Below are 9,262 nucleotides of genomic sequence, written 5' to 3'. Positions count from 1 at the left end.
GGAACACAAAGAACAGGGTCAGGGAAGAGAGAGCACAGAGTGTTATGTGCACTGGAATACTTGGGTGAAAGGAAAGGCTGCATTCCTTGAAAAGGAACCCAGGCAAGGCTGCCCAGAGTTCAGCTCCTGAGTGGGAGCAGCTGACTTACAGGAGGCAAGCCATGAGAAAAGCATGTCTCCAGGAGGAATTACAGCTGATGAATCAAAGGAAAACATTTTACATGATTGCTTGGGGAGCCTTTCACACCCACTAGCTGAGGCAAGCCCAGATGCTTCCATGGGTGTGGGCAGTGACAAGTCCAGGCTGGGGGCTTGCCCCTTCCCCCCTGAGCTGCACAGACCGTCCTGCTTCACCCTTCTCTTTTGGAGGCCACAGGCTACTCCAGGCAGCTCCACACCTGTGACAGTGGTCACAAGGGTTCTTGAGTTGGGGAAGAGACGAGAATGTTGACTCCATGTTCAGAAGGCTTGATTTATTATTTTATGATATATATATATATATTACATTATCACTATACTAAAAAGAAATAGAAGGAAAGGTTTCCAGAAGCTAGCTATGCTAAGAACAGAAAAGAAGGAATGATAACAAAGGCAGCTGGCTCTGACAGAGAGCGAGAGCCAGCTCTGCCGTAACTGGTCAATGAATCAAAACATCCACATGAGACCAATCACGGATCCACCTGTTGCATTCCACAGCAGCAGATAATTATTGTTTACATCTTGTTGCTGAAACTTCTCAGCTTCAGCAGGAAAAATCCTAAGAAAGGATTTTTCATAAAAAGGATGTCTGTGACACACACACAGAGCAATCTTGGGTGCTTAGAAGGTCCTCTTGGCATCAAAGAGGATTGGCTCTCTTCCTGCTTGACTAATTCCCATTTCCCTGCCTCCTGGCATTCTTGGCTGACCCCAACCATCGATTCTCACTGTGAGTCCCTAGTTCCACCATTCTCTTGCGGCCCTTACACCAACAGATGTCCTTAGTGCTCCCAAGACCAGCACTCACTACCATCCTGGATTGTGTTATCCTCACATCCCTCAGCAGGTCTCGCTCACTCCTGCAGCTGAGCACAGCAAGGTTTAGGGGAGCTTTCACTTCCTTATCCAGCACAGGCCTCCAGCCAGTCCAGTGGGGATGGGGAGCCTCCATGTTGCCTGAGAAATGCTAAAGAGGGGGAAAAAAACCTCTACAGGCATTTTGGGACCTGTATTATCTGGGAGACCAGAGCCTTTTACACAGACACCTGTGCCTGCTCACGAGTACAGCAGCAGCTCACACCAGTAACAGCGGCCTGTCCCCTCTACTCATGAGTTCTGAAGAAATCAAGTACGTAAAACCTAAACCAGCTGTGCAGTATCCAACATCCCTCACAAACCAGCTAGCTCAGGTTCTCACCTCCTTCCTCCAAACCATTTTAGGGCTTTCAAGCAAGAAAGCAACACATTATCTTTGGACTTTAAATCACCACGGGTGTTACTGCCCACAGTCCCACCCATGCCAGCAGAAGAATCACTTCACATGCTACTATCTGCTGCTGATTTGTTTTCCATGCATATTCCCCAGCTTGCTGATGGGGAGATGAGCAGGGAAAAAAAAAAGGAAATGTTAAACCCAGAACAGCAGCCAGAACTGTAAGTGGACTGTCTCCATGACATCCTTCAACAGCAATCACTAGGCAGACTCTGCCTCTCAGTTACTCAGATTCTTACCAGAGCTAAAGGCTCAATAATTGCTAAATGACTCAGCCTCACTTCATTTTTCTGCCCAATGACTCCAGTCTGCTTCTAAACTGGGGCTACACAGCCTGCAAGGGCAGGTCCCCCCAGGCCCAGTTCCTGGAGTCGCAGGGCAAACCTGCTCCTGCCTCCCAAGTGTTACAGCATCACCCCAATAGTCAGTGGGAAACACCTTTTCACCCCTCCAGCCCTTGGGAAACATCAGCTAGCCACTCTTTACTGCCATGGCAGCTGCCAGAGTTCCTGTAAAGCACCTGATCCAATACATGCCAGCAATTATCTGGTGCAGTTGACAGATAACAGCAGAAACCCAAGCCTGAGGGAGCAGAGGGGAGAGTCTACCCAGGTTTGGGAGCACAGACAAAATTGCAGCAAGAGAACTCCAGGGGAGCAAGTTTGCAGCAGCTTCCACTCAATGTGGAGCAGACAAAAAAACCATTTCCATGATGAAGCCAAGTTTGCACCTAATACAGCATTTTCCCTCACAGGGCTCGCAGCAAGGGACAGGTGTGACTGTAGCAACTCCTATAAATCAGCAGCACACTGTTGCCCACAGGGTCTTGTGTTGTGAGGTTCCCAGGATGAGGTGAGAGATGAGAATTTGACTCCAAGTTCTCAGAAGGTTGATTTATTATATTATGATATTATACTAAAAGAAAATTATATACTAAAACTATATTAAAGAAAGAGAAAGGATACAGACAGAAGGCTGGAAAAAGAATGAATAATAAAAACCTGTGACTGACCAGAGGCCCTACACAGCTGGACTGGGATTGGTCATTAATTAAAAACAATTCACATGGAAGCAATCAAAGATGCACCTGTTGGTAAGCAACCTCCAGACCACGTTCCAAGCAATTATTGTTTACATTTCTTTTCTGAGGCTTCTCAGCTTCGCAGGAGAAAAATCCTGGTGAAGGGATTTTTCAGAAAATATCATGATGACAACAGGGAACATTAAATGCTTGGGCTGAGACAGCTCTTACTATGACTCCAGCTGTCCGATGGCTCAGCTGTGCCAGAAGAGCAATTCTGGCTTTCTTCCAGGAAATGGGAGTCCCTCACTGTACATCAGTGACCTCACAATCAGGAATGTTCAGTAAATTCCTGTTTTCAAGCACACAAAGTTGGTCTTAGGTCCAGGTAAAACCTAACAGGGGGTTCTTCTACATAAACAGCATAAGGAGTTTTCCTCTGACATTGCCTCAAAATACAACCCCATTAGCAAGAAAATGCCGACTGCTCAACTGAAGCCCAGAGAAACAACTCTGGGGCACTGCTAATTGTTTGCTTACTGTGAGCATTTTAGTGCTACAAAGTGCTTCAGGGCTGGCAAGTACCTCCTCTGGAATGAATTCTTCCTGAATACCTCACCTCAGCAGAGATCTCCAGTGATCCCCCTGGCAGAACAGCTGGCTGCAGACGCGGCACACAGGGAGAACAAGCAGGAGAGGCTTTGTGACATGAGGAATGGACCGGCAGCATATCTTCAGCAGGCAATACAAGGAGCAGGCAGCACTGCTCCTTGGAGCAGCAGCCACCCGATCTAGAGCTCGTTAGCACAGATAAAGCCTTTCACACCTGCTGCATTTACATCAAGAAGGATGACAGCTTCTTTAGGAACACACAGAGCTTCCAAAGAGCAAGGAGAAATTGTTGCCTTGGAGACTATAGTGGGTGCAATGGTGCCAGATGTCTGGTCTCACACCACAGCAGGCACTTGCCAGAAGGGTGATCTCAGCTGCGAGTGCTGCATTATTAAACATTCTTGGAAGACAGGGAAGCTGTGCAGGGATGGCGTGAGTCAGGCTGCAGAGGCTGGTTCTCTGTTAACCCTTTGTTGCGCTCTTGGGCTTTGCCTTCCCCCTGCCACAGCCAGTCAGAGCACTGAAAACTTCTCCCCAAGGAAGCAGCAGTTCCTCCCTGTGCAAACAGCGGTTGGCAGGACAGGTGTGTGGTGTGAGGCTGTGAGGAAGCATCAAATAACCTCCCTCCACTCCCCCGGCAGAGGTGCAAGGACAACACTCTTCCCTGTGCCTGCTCAGTCCTTGTTCTCTACCCAAGTTTGAAGAGCCCACTGCTCATTTCATATAGTCATGAACCAGCTTCCCAAGCAATTCAACAAAAAAAACCAGAGCTTCCCACTCCACAATGTATCCCTGTTGGGGGTTGAGTTTTTTGGATTTTTTTCCTTTTCTTTCCTTGTTACTTGTGGTATTTTTTTCCCTCTGAGTTGCTAAGAAGCGCTGATGGCTGGGTGCTGAGAGGGAGGGGGAACTCCTCTGTTTTTTTGTGAGTTTCTCTCAGGGGAGGACAGAGATACCACGAGAATGGGGTTGGGGGGCAGCCTCGCTCTCTCTTGCTCTTTGGCATCAGAAGAGGACAGCCAGGCTGTCACATACTATGAGGAGACTTCAGCACCGCTGAAGCTCAGCCCTGAGGGACCCATCACCATCTGCTCATGTGCCCTGGGAATCCTGAACTTTGCCTCTCCCTGCCCTGCTCAGAGCCGGGTCCCCGCCGCCCCACCCCTGCTGTTTTGTTCGGTACTGCTCTGGCTTTCTCCACACTGTAACCCGCAGCTGGCTGCTTTGCCGGCATGTCCCCACAGTTCCAGCTACCGTGAAAATTCTGATACACCTTGCCCACGGGCCTGAGATTTTTGCTTATTCCTGCCAGCTGTGATAGTAACTGCACCAAAGGGGGAAGTGCCTGCAATCAAGAAGACTGTTACCAGGTCCCTGGTTCTGTTTGTTCTTAATGCCATAGTTGTTGTTGTTTCGTTTGCCTTGTTATACATACTAGTAAAGAACTATAATTCCTATTCCATATCTTTGCCTGAGAGCCCCTTAATTTCAAACTTACAGTAACTTGGAGGGAGAGGGTTTACATTCTCCATTCCAAGGGAGGCTTCTACCTTCCTTACCTGTCTTTCAAATTGAGACAATTACCTTACCACAGACTCCTTAACCTCTACCAGCTTTCCATCCTGTCCTAAATATTTCCAGAATTCTTGGTGGTGTACATTGGATTTGCTTCTAGTTTTGTCCCCTGCATGGACACACTTTGGAATTTAATACTCCCTTCTTGTCTTGCGTCATTAAAACCAAAGATCATGGACAAAGATTATCTAACTAGTCTAAGTTAGAAAGTTTATTAACACCGGCAAGTGGCAGGGGAGTCATCCCAAAAGCTGTGACCACACTGTACAAGATTCTTTGTCCTCTATTTATTTCGCAAGATCTTACATACAATACATATGTATAACCTCAGCACCTCCCATCCTCTGTATTAAAATCAGGTTATTAGTCCTTCACGCATGTGCAGTTCTTCTCTTGAATTGGGTCAGTGGTCTTGAATTGGGTTAGTGGTCCCAGGGATGAAGTCAACAATGTCTTCGTCAGATCTCTGTGACCCTCTGACACGATCCAAGGTCCCCTGCTGAAATTGAGGTTTTGGGGATTCACTTAAGTTAGCAATATGAATTAAGCATTTAAATTTTAGCTTGTAGAATTGTGTGCTGAATTTTAACCTTTTACTTAAGAAGCCTCTGCCATGGTACAAAGGGCATAGGAAAATGCAAATTTCTGAAGCTTCTTGTGATAAAGAACAATACTGGGAGAAGACCAAGGAATGCAAGAAAACTAGATGAAGGAACTCCTCTGTCTCCAAGCTGATCAAAATCGACAGACATACTCAGATAAGCACCAAGGGACCAAAGCACATGCACAAAGGAGAAAAGTTCAAAAGTTCAATCATGAGTATGACCACAGCCTTCAGCCTCAGAGACCACTGAAAGACCCCCGTGCAACCACCACAGCAAACAACACGTGTTCAGAAGGGCATGGATCTAATTACCATGCGAGGCGAGAACAGGCGGGCCAGGGGTTGAATATGCATGGCAAGGTTGTGCAATGTAATGTATATGGAACAACTTTGTGAATAAAGATGTGGCTCAGACCAGGGCTCAGGGCACAAGTTTTCATGAAAGCTATCTCACTTGTGCCGGCCACTGACATACATACCCACTTCATAACTACATCAAGTTGTGGAGTCTATTTATTCCACGTATCACTTCACTGCTTCATGATTGATTGACATAAAGCCCAGGTGCTAACCATTGTTCTCCTGGTTTCAATATGTTCTTACAACAGTTCACTTACTCTACTTCCTTCTACAAACAAGTTCATAATAGCAAACAATATAACAATCAGCTCTAGCTTAAGCATCTTATAATCATTAACCTATCGTCTACCTATCTATCTTACATCCTGATCAGCATGGATTGCTTCTAACCCTCAGCTGAAATCTTAACTTCTTGAAATCATGCTTCAGTGCGGGATACATTTGAGAGTATCCAGGATCTGATCCCATTCATCTTTCATGGAAAATGGCTTTATCCTGTCATGACTGATCTATTTTGCAGATGATATTTTAATAATTACTTCAGCAATACAGTCAAGCTACTGGTTATGCAGCATTGGCAGCACAGACAGGATAACAGAGAAAGCAATCCTTGGGAAAATCTTCAGCTTTTTAAGAAAAATGAAGCTTCTTGACTCAGTTCACAAGCAAAACCTAAAATGAAACCAGCAATTGCCACATCTAGTTTACCATGTAGTTCAGCATTTCAGCTGAAAAGTTCATCACTGAAGGAATGTTTAAATTCTACAGGTTAAAACCTTCCCCTACCCTTTAAGTCCTAGGACCTCAGTGCTCACACTTGTCAGCCTTCAAGTGACTATGACATTCTCCTTTCAAGCCTTTTTATTCAGAACATGAACCAAAGTAACCCAGAAAGGGTTAACCAGTACTCAAGTACTTCATTTGATTAGCATTAACCCCCTGCAGCTTTTTGCTGACCATCTTCCAGGTCTGTCTCTGTCTCTCTGGGAGCCCCTCAGGAACTCCGGCCAGTCCCGACTTGGCAGACAGTGGGGAGACACTCTCCCGTGCCCCAAGGGTACTGAGGGCACCGAGGCTAGTCGCCTTTGCAGCAGAAGAGACACCAGAGATATCGGTAGGAGATAAAGGGCCGACTCTTAGCAGGGGTTAATCCAAGGTTTTATTCAGGGGCTCTGGGGAGCTCCCACACCTCAGGTAGCCTCCTGCCGAGAGCCCCGAGAGAGGTGCCAAGGTTACATTTAAAGGGAGGGGGAAACCTAAAGTAGGTAACATTTTACTAACCAATAAGAAAAATTAAGGGATGCATGCTGGAGAAATGAACATTTAGAACAACATATGGAGTAACACTTGGGGGGCTGACCCCTAGCCTCTGGCTAATCACTCGACGACCCGGACCAAAAGTTCTTGATGGATGGGATGGGATGCTGAGTGATTCACAGAGAGCCAGAGTGGGGATTTGGGGATGATCTCAGCAAAGGAAAGGGATTACACAGGTAGAGGGAGGGGGTACAATCTGGGGTAAACCCTTTGGGAAAAATACAGGGATACAAAAACAAAACTATTACAAAGTATTACAAAGTATAAAAACACACTATAACCCAGTTCAAGGCTGGAATCAAGGAGCAGAACACATCAGGCAGAGGCTTAGGAAAGCATCTCATGGTGAGCAGTCTGACAGGCTCCCAAGAGAAACAATGAAAACCCTGTGCTTGAGTCACTGAATACTGGAGCCAGTATAGCAAAATTTAGTAGAGGGAACAAGCTTTCCCCCAAAGGAGGGAAATGGAGAATTGGAAAGAGCTGAGGTCATCCCATGTCCAAATTTTGTTGTTCCAGAAGTTTGCAGAGCTGATGGCTTACACAGCACAGAACAGGTAAGACAGACAACTAACAGTTGCTATCAAACATGCCAGAGTGAGTCAACCCCACCAACACAGCGCATATAACAGCCATTGGGCCCTGGGCTGCTAGGTCTGCACTGAGGTGAGGTAAGAAACAGCTTCCGACAAGAAAAGCATCATGAGTATCTTCAGGAAAACTCATGGAGCAGCCAGGACAACACAGGACCACAAGGTTGCAACAGCCACCTTGGTGGCCTTTAGCCTTGGCTTGTTAAATCTCCAAGCTCAAACACTTCAGACAGAAGTTATATGACAAGAAATTTACACTTCACATAATGAAAATGTGATGTTTATGTGTTCTCAGGCAAGTTCTTCCAGTTATTTACTAAGTCTGAAACCCCAAAACCTCCTAATAGTTTAGGAAACTGCCCCAGTACCTCTGTACTGCTGGTCTGGTTGTTGTTTGGGAGCCACTTTCTTTAGAAACACCCTTACCTGAGCTGGGATGAGGAAGAAAAGTTACAAAAACTCATTCCTTGAGTAATGTCAGCATTGGTGCTTTCTTTAGGAGACAACTGCTGCTAATGCCTGTAAAAAAACAGACAGATCATTAGTTTCCTCACAAATCCCAGTACACACAAAACAACTTGAACACACGGTTCGTCCATTAGAGACCCACCCTGGCTGCTGCATTCTCCAGGATGCTGGCAGATAAACACAAAGCAAAACCAACCTTCTGTGAAATACAAGGCTGATTTTCGTGTCAGGTACAAACAGGCGACTTGTGTATTTGTGAGTGCGAAATGTGTGAACATCGACAGTGGGAGAGCTGTGAATTCTAATAATAACTGAGGAAAATAAAGCATGGAAAAAGGCCTTTGAACCTATTTTTTTGTTTGCAATCAACCCTGGTTGATTAAGGAGCATTGGAATTAAAGCATTAAGGATGTTGCTTTTTGCTTGTAGTTAATCCATAAAGAGCTCTGCAATAATAACCGTTTGAAGTATAATTTTAGATTACTTGTATCCTTGAAACTATAGCTTTAGAATATATATAAAAGAAATATGCTTGTCTCATACCCTATTGAAGCAAAGAAAAACAGCTTGAGAGAGGAAGATCACCACCACCTAAGGATTTATGGTTTCGACCAAGAGAAGCTGGACATCACTGTTATTAGATTTATAGTCTCGGCAATTAAAAAGTTAGACCTACATCTGGGGAGCTGGACTCCACCAGATGGGATTCGTCTTCCTTCTGTTGGAAACTAGACCACCATCATCTGGAGATACTCCTTTAAAAACACATCCTGAGAAAAACTAAATCACAATAGTGTATAGAATTGTGATGTAATAATTTAGAATAAATATTGCTGATGTATAAACAATTGGAAATAGAAACTGCTGAAAAAAACTGATGAGTACCCCTATAAAATACCTGTAATCCTCAATTATCAGTGTGCAGTTGGAGGGAAAACTTCCCCCACTGTACCCAGAGCTGTATTGCTCATATTTTACCATATTAAATAATAAATTGATTGCTGCTTGAATATTGGCCGAGTCAAGCTTCTTATTTATAACACTTCTGAGCCCTTCTGGATGTCTGGAAGGCAGCAACGGACACCTAACCTGAACAGAGGCTTGGTAGATAAGATGGGAGGTCTGTTACTCTTGTCAGAAGAGAAGAGAGCCCACCTGCCTGTTAAAAGAAGGTATTGGCATCATGAAGAATTCTGATTTCAAGAAAATTTACCTCCTGTCTGGGGGTTTAAGATGCGGTT

This window comes from Camarhynchus parvulus, chromosome 24, assembly GCF_901933205.1.
Source record: "Camarhynchus parvulus chromosome 24, STF_HiC, whole genome shotgun sequence".
Taxonomy (NCBI): domain Eukaryota; kingdom Metazoa; phylum Chordata; class Aves; order Passeriformes; family Thraupidae; genus Camarhynchus; species Camarhynchus parvulus.
This window is presented reverse-complemented; position numbering follows the sequence as displayed.